General features: G+C 37.0%; 1 pseudogene across 1 annotated transcript in view; it reads left to right on the forward strand.

Annotated features, from left to right (window-relative positions):
- Positions 1-16,004, forward strand: part of LOC149173872 (protein CYPRO4 pseudogene) — a 34,566-nt pseudogene extending 18,562 nt beyond the window's left edge. Inside the window, exons 2-3 of the transcript XR_016259309.1 lie at positions 9,600-10,282; positions 15,295-16,004. The product of XR_016259309.1 is annotated as a protein CYPRO4 pseudogene (transcript). The remainder of the gene's footprint in view (positions 1-9,599; positions 10,283-15,294) is intronic.
- Positions 16,005-18,726: the final 2,722 nt, after the last annotated feature.

Below are 18,726 nucleotides of genomic sequence, written 5' to 3' on the forward strand. Positions count from 1 at the left end.
ATCTCAAAGAAATATCTCGTGTTTCTGCATTCCAGATGGATATGTTAACATTAAGTATTTCACATATCCATTCGGTTGCAAAACCTTTTCCTTCTATATGTTGTTAGAAATTAATTCACGAAGAAATGAAACACATAAAATATAGCGGAAACAAAAATATGAAAACACATAAAACAAGAGACATAGATATACGTGGTTCACCCAATTTGGGCTACGTCTACAAAGAAATAGTTAGTGCTTCCTTTTATATTATCCATCAAAATGAAGAGATACAACCTACAACAGATCCGTTGTAATTTCCTCTTTGTTCTCACACACAACCTCCTCTCTCTCTATCGCTTAGAATAATAATAAACAACCACAATATAATTCCCTCATATAAACTGAGGATCATCATTTAGGGAAAAAAACAATAAATTAACATAACTTCTATCGTCATATCATCCGCCTAATGAACGATCCAGATTGACTACGAAATTACAATATTTTACAAGGAAAATTTTCATCTATTTTGTCGTCCCATGCCCCACTCCCCCCGCCACCCAGACCCCCCTAACAACTATCATATGGGTGGCTTTGTCGCCCCATTTAGGAATTAGGGTCCAACGCGGTTGAGACCTCTGAATCAAGAAGATAATCATGCTCTACACCTAACAATCTCCCACTTGGAGACTGATTATATAAACTACATCATTGCCTTACTTGTTGGACAATGACTCCACTTGGACCTAGCTATTACTCATCTTTACCATCATATTTGAAGACCAATTGAAACTGAGAAAAATATCAGTTTATCCTTGGTTACAACTTTTGTTAACATATCTGCAAGATTATGGCTACTGTTATGAACCAACTCACAAAAAGATAGAAAAAATAGATCAACGACTACAAAATCAACCCGAGGGGGCAACCTCCTTTACATTACACAAATGAACAATTCTTGGATGATACAAATGACAAAACCTCCTTTCTATATATAGGAGTCTAAGGGGTGACAATATAATCAAAGCTGACATAACAATAATAATATAAGAGCAGAACAATAACAATAGTGGGCTTCTATAGGGCATAATAATAACAATATGGGGACAATAAGGGCAAAACAATAACAATAAGGGATACAATGACAATAATAATGGGGGAATCACTAGTATTATAGGGAACTAACAACTAGTGTGTATCTTTTCCAGCTTCAACTGTCCATCTTCCAACACTGACCGTAAGAAATGGTACTTGATATGTATATGTTTAGTCTTGGAATGAAATGTTGAGTTCTTTGTAAGATGAATGGCACTCTGGCTATCATTATATAACCTGCCCATCTCCTACTTCTTGCCCAATTCATCCATAAACATTTTTAACCAAATCATTTCTTTACTAGCCAATGTAGCAGCAACATACTTTGCTTTCATTTTTGAAAGTGCAACATTGCTTTGCAATTATGAAACCCAATTGACAGTTGTTCCACCTATAGTAAACACATACTCTGTGGTGCTCCTCATGTTATCTTTATCACCTGCCATATCTGCATCAATATATCCTTGTAGAGCAATGTTTGAACCATCAAATCATAATGCTTTATTTGTGGTACCTCTCAAATACTCGAGAATCCACTTCACTGCCATCCAATGCTCTTTTCTTGTATTGTTATTATACTTTCTTACAACTCCCATTGCATGTTAAATATCAAGCCTTGCGTAGACCATTACATACATTAATCTTCCAATTGCTGATGCATATGGAACTTTACACATATAATCTGTCTCTTCCTCGGTCTTGGGACACATCTCCTTACTTAGTTTGAAATGGCTAGCCAAAGGTGGACTAACTAGTTTTTCATTCTGCGTATTAAATCTTTTCAACACCTTTTATATGTACTCACTTTGAGACAATGTTAATTTGTGATTTTTCCTGTCTCTAGTTTTTCTCATACCAAGGATTTTCTTTGCAACACCCAAATCCTTCATTGCAAATGAATTTGTCAATTTTCTTTTGAGTACATTTATTTCCCGCATGTTATACCCTGCAATAAGCATGTCATCTACATACAATAGAAATATAATATAGTTGTCGTCAATTTTCCGTTTAAGATAAACAAAATGGTCAAAGTGACATCTCGTATAACCTTGTTCAGACAAACGCCTACAAATTTTAGATACCACTGCCTTGGAGTTTGTTAAATTCATACAAGCTCTTCTTCAACTTGCACACTAATTTCTCTTTCTCTTTAACCTCATACCCTTGTGGTTGTTGTACATATATTTCTTCCTCAAAATCCCCATGGAGAAAGGTTGTCTTTACATCTAACTTCTCAAGATGCAAATATTCTACTGCCAATAGACGTAAAATAGTTCTAATTGAAGTCATTTTAACAACAGGAGAAAAAATTTCGTCAAAGTCTATGCCTTTCTTTTTTGCAAACCCCTTCACCACAAGTCTAGCCTTATACCTGTGTTTTCCTCCATCTTCTTCCTTCAACCTGTAAACTCATTTATTCTGCAATGTTGTTTCACTTATAGGAAACTTGACTAAGTCCCAAGTCAGGTTATGCATCAAGGAGTCCATCTCTTCTTCCATGGCTTGCTCCCACTTCTTCCCCATTTCTACCTGCATTGCTTCTTCATATCTTTCTATTTCACTAGAATCAATAAAAAATACATAATATAATGAAGGAGAGTATCGTTCAGGTGGTCTACTTATCCTGGTAAATCTTCTAACACCACTTTCAGGTGTTTAAGGTTCTTGTTGTTGCTTTGGTTGTTGTTGTTGTTATAATTGCCGATAATTATAATTTTCAGGCACCTTTACTTTTTATGTGATCTCATCAAGCACTGTGTATTCTTTGTTATCCTTTTCCCGTTTCTTTTCCTACATTTGATCCTTATACAATAATTTTTCATTGAATATGACATCTCTTCTCCTAATGATTTTTTGATTTTCATAATCATATAAGCGATAACCAAAATCATTAACACCATATCTAATAAAGGTACATTTCTTTGATTTTGCCTTGAGTTTTATTTTATTTTCTTTATTAATGTGGACAAGGGCTTCACAACTGAAAGTCTTTAAAAATGAGTTGCTTACATTTTAACCTGTCTATACCTCCTCTTGAATACCACCATCCAAGGAACTTGAAGGCCTTCTGTCTATTAGATAAACAACAATATCTACAACATCTGCCCAAAATTGTAAGGGAAATCCTGCATGTAATCTCATGCACCTTGCACGCTCAATGATTGTCCTGTTCATCCTTTTTGACATACCATTTTCTTGTGGTGTTCCTGGAACCATATTCTCTTTGTGAATTCCATGTTCTAGTTATCAAATTCTTTGTTGTAGTATTCACCTCCATTGTTTGATCTCAGACACTTTAATTTTTTTCCTGTCTCATTCTCAATCAAATCTTTCCATTTCTTGAAAGTACCAAATACATCAGATTTATTTCGAATACAATAAATCCAGGTTTTCCTAGTTGCATCATCAATAAAAGTAACACAATAGCGAGAGCCACTGAGAGATGATACCTGAGTTAGTCCCCATACATACATATGCACAAGCTCTAATTTTTCACTCTTATTTTCTTTCCCAACCCTGATAAATCTTACTCTCTCCTGCTTTTCATAAACACAATTCTCACAGAAATCCAAATCAACATGCTTCAATCTTAGCAACAAATTTCTTGAGTGAAGAATTTGCATCCCTTTCTCATTCATGTGCCCAAGCCTATAATGCCACAATGTTGTATTTGCTCATGTGGAGTTTAATGCATTAATATAATTAGAAATACCATTACATAAATACAATGTACCAAAATTTTCTCCTTTTTCTATTAACAGGGCTCCTTTCGTGACCTTCCAGGTTTTGTTTGTAAAAGTAGTTACACAACCTTCACCACCTAACTGCCTTGTTGAAGTTAGATATATTTTTTTTGGAATATGCCTTACCTCCTTCAATAGTCGTTGGTTTCCATTTTGTTGCTTTATAAAAACCTTACCCATTCCAACGATTTTATAGGGTTTATCATCACCCAAACGAACTTGTCCAAAATCTCCTTGAACATAGTCATGAAAATTTTTCCGTTCAAGTGTGGCATGGAATGAGGCCCCCAAATCTACCACCCAACATCAATAATATTCTCTAATGAAAGAATTAAAACATCTTGCAACACATCCCCTGTCACATTCACTTCATGATTGTTCTCTTGCAGTCCATCTCCTTCTTTTCCCTTCTGAGATTTGTAGTCTTTCTTCAGGTGTCCTTTCTTCCTACATTTCCAGCACACTATCTCCGATCTGGATTTGGATCTACCTTTTCTTGACACACTACGATTTCCTGGGCTCCTTCCTCTTTCCATTTTTCTTTCCCTAATCTCTGCAACCAAAGCATCACCCGATGTCTCACTAGAGCTTTTCTGTCGCATTTCCTCGCTAAGGATGACACTAACAACATCATCTAATTTTAAAGTACTAGATCCAGAGACAAAGTTACGAATAGCCAGAATTAATTCATTCAAACTTTATGGCAATAAGCACATAAATAACAAAACCCTAATTTCATCATCAAAATTTACCCCTAGATAACTTAACTGACTAATAACCATATTAAATTCATTTAAGTGATCAACCACAAGTCCACCTTATGACATCTTCATATTAAATAAATACTTCATAAGAAATACCTTATTTGAGACCGAAATTTTTTCATATAATTTGGCCAATACCATCATTTAAATTTAATTTGAATTTTGTTCCTCTTTTATTCTTCATTTAAATGTATATAAATGTGAACAATAAAGTCGCACCTACCCATAAAGATATTTTTAAAATGTTTCTATGATTATAACCTTTTATATTCAAAAGAAATTTTTACATTTAATGTCGTTTCCAGATTACAATAAAATGTGTTATGCTCTTGTTTTATTTAAGTTGTTGTGGTCAGGTAAATACAACAAGAGCTTTATATTTATGTTAAATGAATGAACCGGCTGAATAATTTTTAGTTTCAAATTTCGGGGAATTTTTTTTTTCAAAATAATATTGAAAGAAATATGTCAATAAATATAATATATTAAACAAAGTCTTTTGGTAGAAATCACATGAGAGAATTTTTTGGCCAACGCCTTTCGAACCAATAACTATGGTTCATCATAAAAACTTTATTTAATTCATTATGAATCAAACTTGAATAAAAAAAATATAATATAATTATTTTAAAATTTTCTCACATAAATATATTAATGAATATTTTTAATAAACATTCCACAAGTCAAAGGTGAAAAACCCTATGCTTAACCTTTGATATAATTAGTACACATCCATCTTAACCTTAGTCGCCTGTTAATGCTACCCTTTACCTTTATTTTAAAGGACGGTTAATTAAAATCGGGGAAATGATAAGCAATATAGTTGTTGTTTTTGAATGCGTTAAAATCCTGTACAATAAGGATAATGATGTTTTTCAAGGTATACAAATCTGGATTTCGTGGGTACGTATGTAAATGTCTTTTAATTAATTAAAAAGTGTTTGAATAAGATTTTCATAATTTTAATTAATTGTTTAAGTATATATTTTTTATAAATTTGGTAGGATTGTATTTTCATCATGTTAAATTTTTCATTTTGATTGGGGGATAGTACAAAATTTAAACTCAAGATTTTTTGTTGGGTGAGATTTCATTTTCACAACCATTATCAATTGAACTACATCAAGTGAACATATTAGTATTAGGTGGATGATAAAGATTTAATCTGCATGGAATAATTTAGAATATTTATAGTAGTATACAAATAAAAAGTTGAAATTTATCTCAAAGCAATTAGAATATTCATAATAGCGTACAAATAAAAAGTTGAGATTTACCAACAAAGAAGTTATGCTCTTTTAGTGTTCATAATTAAATTGATTAATTAGAAAACATGTCATATAAACAATGTCATATGAAGTAATGATTTTTTGGGCATGTGCTATTGATAAGCCATGCTATTGTAACAAAGCCTATTTACAGGTTTAGAATCTCCAATAAAGTGGAATTAAATCTCCATGGTTAAGAATATTGTTTTATATCTATATCTATATTATTTTTATTATGTATTTATGTATTTATTTATTTTTACTTGGAATGAAAGCACGGGAAAGTTTGGAGTACTTGGAATTAAATCTCCATGGTTAAGAATATTGTTTTATATCTATATCTATATTATTTTTATTATGTATTTATTTATTTATTTTTACTTGGAATGAAAGCACGAGAAAGTTTGGAGTACTGCGTCACATTTAGTGGATGGTAAACCGAGTAAACCTTCGGCATTGATTATGGGACCTGGCCCCAAGGGAATCAATAGCAACTAGCAACAATATCAAAACAATATCACATGACCTCAAATTTGGCTCTAGACCACTTGAGCTAACCCTTGGGGTTTTTAAAAATTTTGGGCATTAGGTAACCTCAAGGAAGAAAATTAGTTTCTCTTTTAGCTCCAAGGCAAGAGAGAAGTTGTTGGTACTAGTTACTCTATTTGAGAGCATCAACATGTTAACTTGCAAGACTTAAATTGGGTGAGGATGATAATAACTATTCCATCCAACCACCTAAACTAAACTCAATTAATTTTTTTTATTATTATATAATAATAATAAATTTAAAATAAAATTATAATTTAATTAATTTTTATAATTTAAATAATATTAAATTATTATAAATTATTATTAACCCATTTTCAAATAAACACTAAGGACACCAAAGTGTTCGATAAAATCAAATCAAACAATAAATCACTTGATTTCCTCTTCCCTGTCAATTTATTTAACATCTTGTAAGCATTCATGTTATTGTGTGATGGATCCCAGGCATCCTTTTCTTACTCTGCAGATTGTAGCAACATTTTCTTCTGTTCTTCGTTTCGTCCTTAGACTATAGGATGAAAAAACTTTTTTCACCTATGAAATTATATTGGGAGTAGTTATATTTTTCGCATAACAAAATTTTATTGGGAGTAGTTCTCAGTTATACATATTAAATGATTAATAAACTTTTTCATTTAATCATTAGACCACATCCATCTTTAAGATGAAAAAATCTGACTTCTTATTTCTCTTATTATTTCTTTTAGAGCAATAGATTAATCATTCAACTTATCCGAATTTCAAATTCCTCCTTTCAACCTTAACTCAGTTATACATATTAAATGATTAATAAACTTTTTCATTTAATCATTAGACCACATCCATCTCTAAGATGAAAAAATCTGACTTCTTATTTCTCTTATTATTTCTTTTAGAGCAATAGATTAATCATTCAACTTATCCGAATTTCAAATTCCTCCTTTCAACCTTAACTTTCAGCTGGGCATTTGACTCTTTGCTCATTTGTTGTGCATACTTTGATTGCCTGAAGACTGAGGTTTTATGGGCATGTACACTATTTGTCATTCAACCCTTCAATGTTTTTTCAGGCTTTTTTTCTTCCTTTAAATACCCAGGAGAAAGTTTTTAAAGTATTACGCTCTGTGCTCTATTGTCATTGAGGAAATTGGATTGTTAAAATTGAATTATCAGCTCTGTTCCCTGAGCTTGAGCAAGTTGATTCGGGCTTGTTTAGAAGTGCACTTTGCTCTTCGCAATCTTCAAGTCTCTGTAAATATCTTTTGCTCGCTGTTGGCTGGATGTTTGGTGTATGCGTTCTCTGAGCGTTCGAGTGGTGGGGCAGGCAAGAGGAGTCTACGCGAATTTCTCTAGTTATTATCTTATGGAGTGCGTGGAAATGGAGGAATTTCCAGATCTTCAAAGACTCAAAGATCCCTTACAAGTCTATCCTGCATAATATTTCTGCATTCTATGATTCGATCCCAAGAAAGATGCCCAAATAAGTATTTGGAATGTTTTATGGACGTGTTTTTTCTGCCCTCTGCTTATCTGTCGCCTGGGCTTTATCAGGCTCATTTTCAGCTTGCAACAAGTCTCTTCTAGTTTTTGCTATTTTGTATATTTTGCCTTGAATTTGTGCTTGGCTCCTCTCGGTCATTTTGTTATATGTCTCATGTGTCCGATGATTTCTTGCATATCTGTAAAATTATGTCTGTTGGCTTTTTTGAAGCCTCACATGCTGCTCCCTTTTGTACCTTATCAGGCTTCTTATATTGTCTTAATATAATATATATCGCTTTTTCGTCCGGAAAAAAACTCTCTCTCTTTCATGTTTATATGGAACAAGATTAAAAGGGCAGTTCACAATTCACGCACCGGCAAAACTACATTTTGTTGCAACTTGCTTGTTTATAGATATTGTGAATTACATAGAAATGAAGGAAAACTTCAGTTCAGGAGTCATTAAAACAAGTTTTTTCATTAAATTTCAAATATATTTAAAAAAATCCAGAAAAAAACTATTAAACAAACCTAAATAAATAATTAAACTAACTAACTAATTAGTTGCAAATTCATTTATAATTTGAAGATGGATTGGAAAATGAAATTTAAATATAGATTTAATTACCATTTTACTTATAAGTTTTGCATTTTACATCCTTATCGTGGATTTTTATCAAAATTAGTTCGTGTTTATGTTTGGAATCTATATCTGTTTGAAAGTACAGGGATGTACTTGTAGCTCCCTTTTGAAAAGTGATTTCCAACAATATTGAGAAGCACATTTTCAGTCATCCTCTGATAAATTTATGTATTCAATTTAAATTATAATATTTATTGGTTGAGTTGAGAAAATTGTGTTTTTTATACAGGTAAGAAAATTTATCACAATTAACAGGATAATCATATTTGGTAGATAATTAGGAATGCTGGCAGCGCACTGGGAATGCTGATTGACTCATCATTTTTATTCAAAGAAAACCAGGTTACTGCTGTCACTGCTGGTTCACTTATCATTTTTATTCAAGGAAAACCAGTTCACCTGCTGGCTGACTCATCACCTTTATTCAAGGAAAACCAGACTACCTAGAATAATCCATGTTCAGTAAGGGGACAGACTTTAACTCTGCCAAAGGCCAAATCCCTCTGGTACTGTGCTGTTAACTGACTTTCAGCTGACTTTCACTCCTGCCAAAATCCAGATGCCTTTGGGTCTTGGGCCTTTAACCTGTTCCTACCAGAGACCACATGCCTTTGCATATTGAGCCCGCCAAAAATACTTATAGGCCTCAGACCGTTAAACTGTTTCTTGCATTAAAAAACTCTCTTAACCCAACGGGAACAGTTTTAGAGCATACTGCGAAGCTGGTACAACGCAAATTTTTTACTGCGAGGCTGGTACAACGCAAATTTTTTACTGCGAGGCTGGTACATCGCAAATTTTTTATACACCTGAGTTCACAGTCTATGTATTTTTCAATGATTTTTATATTATTAACTAATTATTAGGGGGCGTTCTTTGGAAAGAACTGCCACTGTGGCGCAATTTGCATTGACCGCTTGAACTTTCAACTGACTCCTTGGTTTACGCCGCCTAACAGTTGGTTCAACCGTTGAATGTTTCTGTAACCACCGGCCTCGCATGTATGCACCTGTCTGCGGCCAACACCCGTCATACGTCGCCTCAAACCCCCCGTCATACGTCGCCTCAAACCCCTTCGCACAGGAATTAGAGAGAAGAGTTCGAAGAAGCGGCCACAGGTGGTATCCAGAGTTTAAACATGGGTGCCCTAGACCACAGTTTCCCCCTCTTTAGAGAAGAGTTCGAAGAAGCGGCCACAGGTGGTATCCAGAGTTTAAACATGGGGCCCTAGACCACAGTTTCCCCCGCAAAAGAGGGAAGGCCTTATTCCACCGGTATTCACCAGCTTGATATCGAGACTGGCAGGGTCGTAACATAATGAAAATTCCGGAAAGATGGAACCTCTATTACAATGAGGGATGTCACCAACAATAGCAAGAGTTCCCAGCTGGATGCCTCTGAGTTCACCTTCTGAGGTGTCGATGATAACAGGCTCTGCAGGTGGGACATGAGAGTTAGGCATGGCAATGTTCAGGATATTGCCAGCCCTGTGTTGAATTGGGAGGGTGGGCATCAATTCTCCGAAGGGACAAATTTCCAGTGCTTTGCCTCAATTGGTGATGGGTGTGTGGTGGTCGGTTCTGGTGATGGGAAGATCCGCCTCTATAGAAAGACTTCCATGAGAATGGCCAAAACAAGGATGGGAATGTGAAGACGGGTTTCAGTGGTAGGATGGGGAATTAGATTGCAGCTCCAAGGTTGCTCAAGCTAACTCCGGTCCTTTCGCATCTTGCAGGAAAGAAGAACAAATTCCACGGTGGCCAGTTCTCTTGGGTAAGTACCATATCCCTATCTGCTTAGCATTTTAGGTTTCAGATGTTTATTATATTATATTTTATTTTTGGCTTTGTTTGGTTTTTCTTAGATGCTTCCTACTACGCTCCAGTTTAAGCTGGGCAGCCGGGCCTCTACCAGGGTTTCTTTCCCTTTACCATGGATGATAGGAGAGCAATGTTTCCTAGTTCTGTGCTGTCGTTCCCCAGGATCATATAGCTGGGTCCACCCAGCCCCAGTTGATCCCTTGAGGATATCTTCTGCCAAAACATCGGCCATTTCACAGTGATTGATAATAACGAGCCCATACCTAGGTCTCCTCTCTCTCCCTCAGTCATCGGGACGTGCAGAACCCTTTCCTGTGCAGCCACAAGATCCTCAGTCTCTGGTTCTCTTATTGTATCATGGCATCTATACTGTCTTTTTGCTTCACAGTTAGTTAACAGTTCCTAAAGCTCTGTTTTCTTTTTCTTTTGCTTCTCACTTTGAGTACTGATCTAGAAGTAGCATTCCCATATCCCATTTACATGGGATTACATGTTGGACCCATTGACCCACTTTTGTGATCGTTCGTTGGATTTGATAAAATTATTTTATCTTATTACCATTGTGCCACAAGTGTACCCTTTCACAATCTGGGCATATTAAGATGTAATAGCTGACAACACCTTGAGGAGGATCTCTTTGTTTAAGAAATTATGGTTGGGGGAATATATATTCATCCAAAGCACCTTGCTCTTATCCAATCTAAGATCATTACAATGCAGTGGAGCCAGCATTCAATACCAATGTCACTTGTGATTTGCACCTGGTTTCAACTGCTTGCAATATCCTCTTTGTGTGGCTGATGTTGGAATAAGTAATTCCTAATTGTCCCAGTTGTGATTATTTTTATCTAGAGGAGTCTGTTCTTAACTATGTTCCTATGTTTGTGTGTGGTTGAGATATTCTCTCAACCAACAGATTGTGTGTCCAAGATAGTTTTCCTATCTTGAGACAATACTCCTGTATATATGTAAATCATATTTGATTAATGGAGAGGAAGATAGTTTACACTATCAATTTTTAACATGGTATCAGAGTCCTAAGGGCCGGCCCCTGCTGGGCTTGGCCCCTCCTGGGCTGAGGTAAATAAACAGTTTGTTGAATGTTTGGTTTTGGTTTGTCCATTTATTTAAGCCTACCGAGGAGTGATCAGATCACGACAGAGGGAGTTCTGCACACAACCTTCGGGTTCATCAGTCGGGCAGAGGGAGTTTTGCGTGCAGGTGCTTTCGTGGCTGCAGTGAGATAGCTTTCAAATTAATATCGGCCTGTGTGTGGCGAACCAGAGAAAAATGTTTTCAATTTAATATCAAAATTGTTGTTACGAAAAAGGAGGTTTTGAAGGTTGTTGTTACGAAAGTTCTTGGCGGTGGAAAATTTTGTGTTGAAATTGCTGAGATCTGAGCGCAGCAGAAAGCGCATTTTTGAAGGCCGATCGGTGGCTCGACGTGGAGAAGGATTGACTCCAGTGGCAAAATTGGTGCCGAGAACCTGGATCTGGAGACTGGGTGGCCAATAACCATCCAAACGATGGGCAAGAGATTGCGATATAAACTTCTTTGCCTCCGGAGCAGTCTGTGGAGCGGTGGCCACAACAACCGAGCACATTAAGGCCGAGGAAAGGCCACTAAGATTGTTGTTAGAAAATGCCTGATTTTTTTTTTTTTTGAAGAATTTGCTTATAGAATCCACATTTGTTATTGCCGCATGCAGAGCATCTGGGGACTCGACAGTCTGGAATTCAAGCCCGAGCGATGGATTGATGTGAGCGGCGACGGGTAGTTGAGGATAAAGAGCGAGTCCATGTACAAGTTCTTGGCATTTAATGCAGGGCTGAGGACTTGCCTGGGTAAGGACATGGCGTACTTGCAGATGAAGGTCGCGGCCGTAGGGATTCTCAGGAGACTTCACGTTCGGGTCGTGCAAAATCAGGTGGTGACGCCAAAGTTGTCGCTAATTCTGGCCATGAAGAATGGTCTATTGGTAACTCTGCAAGAACGACCCTCATTGGTCCATGAGTGGCATCCTTGAATCAATTGGTGTTTTAGAGTTTTCGTTGATAATCAGAGAATTAGCCAGATGATGTGCCAAGCAACACGCCATTTTCTGCACGTTTGAACCAGGCATTTTTTGCCTAAGGTTGGATTTGTGCGACCTGGATCGGCTGATGGCAGAGTGCTGACTTTGGTATAGTGAACATGGAGTTTCATCTAAGTGGAGAGCTAACTGTGTTGTCACTGCTTTTCAAATAGTGATCTAAAGTCATGTTGGGTAGAGATAGAGAAATTTGATCAATTATTAATCTGAAAGTTTATTTTTTTATTTCTTGGAGTCATGATAAAATTATTGTGCCTTATTGAGCCTAGCTAACTCAATTTAGGTAAAGTTATTTTGTTAGAATTCGCGACTATAACAAATGACGACAGGTTAAGCATGGATTTCCAAGATTTAATTGACAAAGAAAAAGATGCCCAAGATGTTAAACGAGCAGCAACAACGATTAAACAATGATGGACAACTAGGTGAAAGTTAGTGTGAGTTTGTTTGTGTTTGTGGAATAGACTTTATCATGTTGTAATGCGAACCACATGTGTAATCAAGTCTAGGATGTTTTGTAGTGGTATTTGTAAGGTATGTACCTAGTAACTCCAAAAGTTGGAATTGTGTTGTAAGCCTTGTAAGGCATGTGTACCCCATATAGTTCGTGGTAATCTAAAAACCACTTTGTATTTGCAGTGTTGGTTTGTGGTAAGCCAGAAACCACATGTAAGAGTGAAGTGGGACAGAGATTCCCATTGGCATGGTTTAGGGTTAGCCGAGAAAACCCTCGGCCTAGTTGAGTCGGGTCTTTGGTGAGCCTTAGTGGCTAGAGTGCCCTAGTGGCAGGTTTGTAGCCCAGAGTGGCTGGAGTGCCCTAGTGGCAGATTTGTGGCCTAGAGCGGCTGTGGTGAGCCTTCGAGGTTGTGTTAGAGCCTTCATGGCTGAGTTGAGCCTTCGTGGCTGTGTTAGAGCCTTCATGGCTGAGTTGAGCCTTGGTGGCTAAGAGCCCTTGGTGGCATGGTTGAGGGTGATCCGTTAAAACCCAGAGCATGGTTACGGGTAATCCGATAAAATCCATGATGATATTGGAGGGGGATTTACAGGTACATGTATGCAGTTATAATGGTAGAAAGAACCATGTATGCGAAGGACATCCTACAAGACTAGCAGTTGCAGTAGTTAGCACCCATGCATTCCGGAGGATGGTTGCTCCTTTATATTGACATCAACATATTCTTTTGTTATGTTTGACCACAACTAGACTTTGTAAATTGATATCGAGACAAGTACTCATTAAGGGGGTGTGTTGGAATAAGTAATTCTTACTTGCCCCAGTTGTGATTATTTCTATCTAGAGGAGTCTGTTCCTATGTTTGTGTGTGGTTGAAATATTCTCTCAACCAACAGATCGTGTGTCCAAGATAGTTTTCCTATTTTGAAACAATACCCCTGTATATATGTAAATCATATTTGATTAATGGAGAGGAAGATAGTTTACACTATCGGTTTTTAACAGCTAAGACGGCTCATGCAATACCAATGTCACTTGTGATTTGCACCTGGTTTCAACTGCTTGCAATATCCGCATTGCGTGGCTGAGACGACTCATGCAGGGGAAATGTGTCTCTAGGGGATTTGAATCTTGGTTTGGGTTATGAAACGTCTCTACTTTGCCATATAGTCACAAACCTCTATTAATAGTTTCAAATGGTTTTATTCTGGTAATGGTTTTGTAATTTGCCATCAAACCAAGCCTCTCTTAATGATTTCAAATGGTTTTATTCTGGGAATGTTTTTCAAATGGTTATAGGTATGAAATTCATATAGTTTTTTGTATACATGGGAACATTTTAGCCTAGAGGAATAATGTGCTTTAAGGAAGTGTTTTATATATATGTATATCTCCCTTTTAACTTTGAATATTTTAAACAATAAGAGCTTTATATCTGTTATTTATCCCTCTCAGTGCTTAAATGCATCCAGGGCAAGATGGATCTATGCTGTTCTTATAAAGGGCCCTTTTCAACATTTTTCCTATCAATTTAGACATATTGAAAAACCAGTGTTCCACTGCGATACATTTCCCATATTTTCCCCGCATTGGCGGTGGGGTGCTTGGGGAAATGTTTTTCTAGTATGGGGGACGTGTTTTCCCTTTTTCCCCAAAAGGGAAGTGTTTAGGCAGAATTACCTGCTAAAGAGCATTGTGTTTTATCTTTTCGATATAAGTGGGACTGGCAACCCATACAAACAAGTCATTTTTCTTATGCTGGGGAATCGCATGCACTTAATTAAATGCTTTGTCCATGCACTTGAGATGTTTGTGTTATTTGCAAAGCTTTTACTTCTGATAGAATCCCTGATGTGCTCACGTGATTTGCGACCAGTTGATCATGGTTGCCGTGACTGTAAAACATTCGTTCTTGCATGTATATTTGAACTATTTTCAAAGAATCTGATGCCTTTACTTTTCCACAATTTTTCCCATAGTTAGTCGCATACTTTCCAGGAGGCTTTGTGTGAAGCTTTCTATTCAATCTTGTTTGTTGTATGATGTGATAATTTCTCTTGTCAATCTTTCTGCTCTAGATGATCACATGTCATATGAAGTGCCTTGCTTTTTTCTTTCCTAGATAGTCACCAAATCGGCAGCAACCTTTAATTTTCTTAGATAACTGGTTCAAACCAGACATTAGTCATTCTAATATGCTGTAGTACTGCTTTTACAATGATCAGGTATTTGGCTTACTATTCTTATATCGTTTACCATTCTTATATTTCTACTATTTAATAATTTATGCCTTTTAGTTATTTCCTACTTGCATGGAACCACATCTCCTCTCAATTTTTTTGAATTTATGTTGCATCGTCACAATCTGTAAATGAAAACTCAATAGATGTTTCTGACACTATTTATGTTTCTCCAGGTTACGGAGAGTGGAAAGCAGGAGTGGCATCTTGTTGCTAGTGTTGGTAATTTTACTGTCATCTGGAACTTCAAACAAGTAAAAAAACAGTAATCACGAGTGCTACAAGAGCCAAGAGGGACTGAAAAGCTGCTACTGTTACAAGGTTGTTCCAAAAGATGAATCCATTGTAGATAGCAGATTCATGCATGACAAGTTTGCTATTACAGATAACCCAAAGGCTCCACTGGTTGTTGCAACACCCAAGAAAGTGAGCTCTTTCAGCATAGCAACTGGCAATAATACCAATCTTTTCATTCTTATTTTAGGAGCTTTGCTCCGTTATTTCTCCCATGTCTTCTTCACAATGACAAACAACTTCTTTCTTGGAACATTTGCGCACATTTTCTTGTCACAAACATTGTTAACTGTTAGGTCACTGTCATGTGCCTAAGATATGTTCTTTGGTTCACGATGACTGGTGAACTAATGTAACATTTGTTCTTGACCATACGTACTATATTTCAATACCTATTCCGTCTTCCATTCCAGGAAGATGTCATAGTATTATGCTTACTACTGTTGCAAATTGTTTTCTGTTTTAAGAGCTGGTTTGATATTTCCGACCACCTCATTCATTTTTGTTAGACATGCCTGTTGTGAGTTTTGGTAGACGGTATTGCAGTTTTCGAAAGGAGTGCCAAGTAGGACCACACAACAATTAATCTATAATTTTTTTGTGGATTTGTAAGTTACAACTTGAAGCAACAACTAATAGTAAGAGGGTGGATATTGATACTAATTTATGGCATTTTGTAAAATTTATGTTGTGTTAGAACATGTGTTTTTTGCTTAAATTGTCAAAAAATATTCTGTGCACAATCAACTTGTTAATGATAGCAGAATTGATAAAATAAAATAATAATGTTTGAGTGGAATATTATTAGAATGTTTATAAGAGACATGTAATTTTTTGTTTGTTTGTTTAGTCACAAATACTCGCTGTATGTACACACCAACCACCCTATATTTATATAAAAGAAAAACCTTATAGGATCCCCTCTCTTCCCCTTAATATTGAGATGAGGGCGGCAACTGCCAACCACAACAGAGGCTGGTAAGTCAGCAGGACTCTGCCTGACTTACTGAAGTCCTCACACTGAACCGTGCCATGAAACAACATTTTCAAACTGGTTGCGCTAACCAACTGGACTTCAAATACTTGCATATATGCAATAATAACAGAACTGAATGTTCTCTTATTTTAAAAATCAAATTGCAAAATTTAGTGAGAGTTTGAGAACCACAGAAGTGGAGGTACAAGTAAAGCTATTATTGGGAACTTTTAAGAGCAGGGCTTGCTGATCAGATTGCTGATTAATGTGTTTGTGAGATGACGCTGTTATGTAAGTTTTGACAATTTAGCTTGGATAATGATGGAGGGAGATTCTGTTGGAAATAATACTGAGAGGGGGGGGGGGGTGAATCAGTATTATCACATCAATAAAACTTTTTCATTTCCATATTCAGATTTATATATGCTACTTCCACAACTTCTTATGATTCAGTTAGTTGATCCTTAATGAGTGCATTAGAACATTATCAACCATATTAACAGTAAACAGGTGCAGTAAAATAGAACAGATCATCACACATAAGCCACACACATGAACACCATGATATAAGGTGGAAACCCAATGTGGGAGAAAACCACCTGCTGCAAGTCATCTCAATCTTCTTCTTAATAAGAAAATCCTTTTACAATATTTCTGTACTGGTGCAGTCTTATACCAGTATGCAGGCTTCTACCTGCAGAGAGCTAGAACTCCCATAGATCTTGTACTAGCCGATCCATTTACTAGTACGCAGGCTGCTACCTGCTACAATGCTCTTGTACTAGCTAAGATACTAGTACGTAGGCACCAGCCTACAATCTTCTTTCCTCCGGGTACCACGTTTCATACATTTTCAGACTGGATACACCTGAAGCACAATACATAAACTGAAAGGCCACGTTTCATCCAATTTTCATACTGGACCCTTTAATATCATTGAAGCACATACTCAATCAATCTTTTGAATCACCCAATCACCAGATCAATACATTTTACAAGGATAGTATGTATGACAGCAATCAGATCTAGTTACCCATGCATCAGATCAATATACATGACAGTTATCACCCGATCTAGTCAACAGAGGCTGATATCAAGACCCAAACAGAGGATTTACTTACTGCTGCGCACACGGAGGCTAAACATTATTACTACACAGGAAACACTTAATATTGCACACCCAGAACCCTTTAGTAAACAGCAGAGGCGACTAGAGCATAGTTAAGAAATGAATGCAGCTTTGTTAAAGGAAACTTCTGTCTTATGCGTGTCTGCGGCTGCACAGTTTCCTTCTCGGAGAATATCTGCACTTACTGCTACGGGTTGCCCATTTCAAGCCTGCGATCCTTCGCTCTGATCTCTAAGCTGCGCGCTTTCTCCTCGATTTAGATTCTGCAATCGATCCACTCAAGAAATCCAATCTATACCTCCTTAAGATCTTCAATCCTTTTTCGATGCCTTGCCAAAGGATCTCTTTTCTTCTTATATAGTCACGCTTTTGATAAAACCATGAGTCGAAACTAGAGGATCCGAAAACCTGGGGCTCGCTTGCTTTGACCGATCTCTTAAGGAATGATTTTAAAAATAAAAATGGCGGAAAAACGATGAAAAACAGGTCCAAACACCAAAAGGCGGACTTTAAACTTAATGCACTCATAACAATAAAATATCGGGTCTGCTCCTTATCGCTGTCGGCGCATGCCCATATCATAACCTATTGCCGACGGCCGATCCGAAGGATCGGATGCGAAATGGCCATTAACCATGCTCTATATATATATCGGGTCCGCTCCTTTTATCGCTATCGGCGCATGCCCATATCATAACCTATTGCCGACGGCCGATCCGATGGATCGGATGCGACATGGCCATTAACCATGTTTTATATGTATATCGGGTCCGCATGCTCTCATCGCTGTCGGCGATTGGATGTGGGAGGCCTTTATAAAATGGGCGATTACCGCGGATGCGATATTAATATACGATGCCTTTAATACCTCCATCGGGTCCGCCACCTCTTATCGCAATCGGAGGATTGGGGTGGGCGACCCTTTATGCATTGCGGATTGTTATAGACCAAGTTTAATGCCCCATCGGGTCCGCTCGCAATCGGAGGTTTCAACGGTGTCATATAGCGGAACCCCCGACGCGCATATATGCCGAAATATATGAAATGCCTTTGATTATCATATATATGGGATTTGGGCGCCCAACAACTCCCGATAGTGTTAATACATGCATATATGGGTTTTAATTGCCCGAACAACTCCCGATAGAGTTTTAATCGCCCAAACTACTCCCGATAGAGTTAAAGCATGCATATATGGCCTGATGACTC

The sequence above is a fragment of the Pinus tabuliformis genome, chromosome 4_2, assembly GCF_031772625.1.
Source record: "Pinus tabuliformis cultivar Carrire ecotype Pingquan chromosome 4_2, CPIR1, whole genome shotgun sequence".
Taxonomy (NCBI): domain Eukaryota; kingdom Viridiplantae; phylum Streptophyta; class Pinopsida; order Pinales; family Pinaceae; genus Pinus; species Pinus tabuliformis.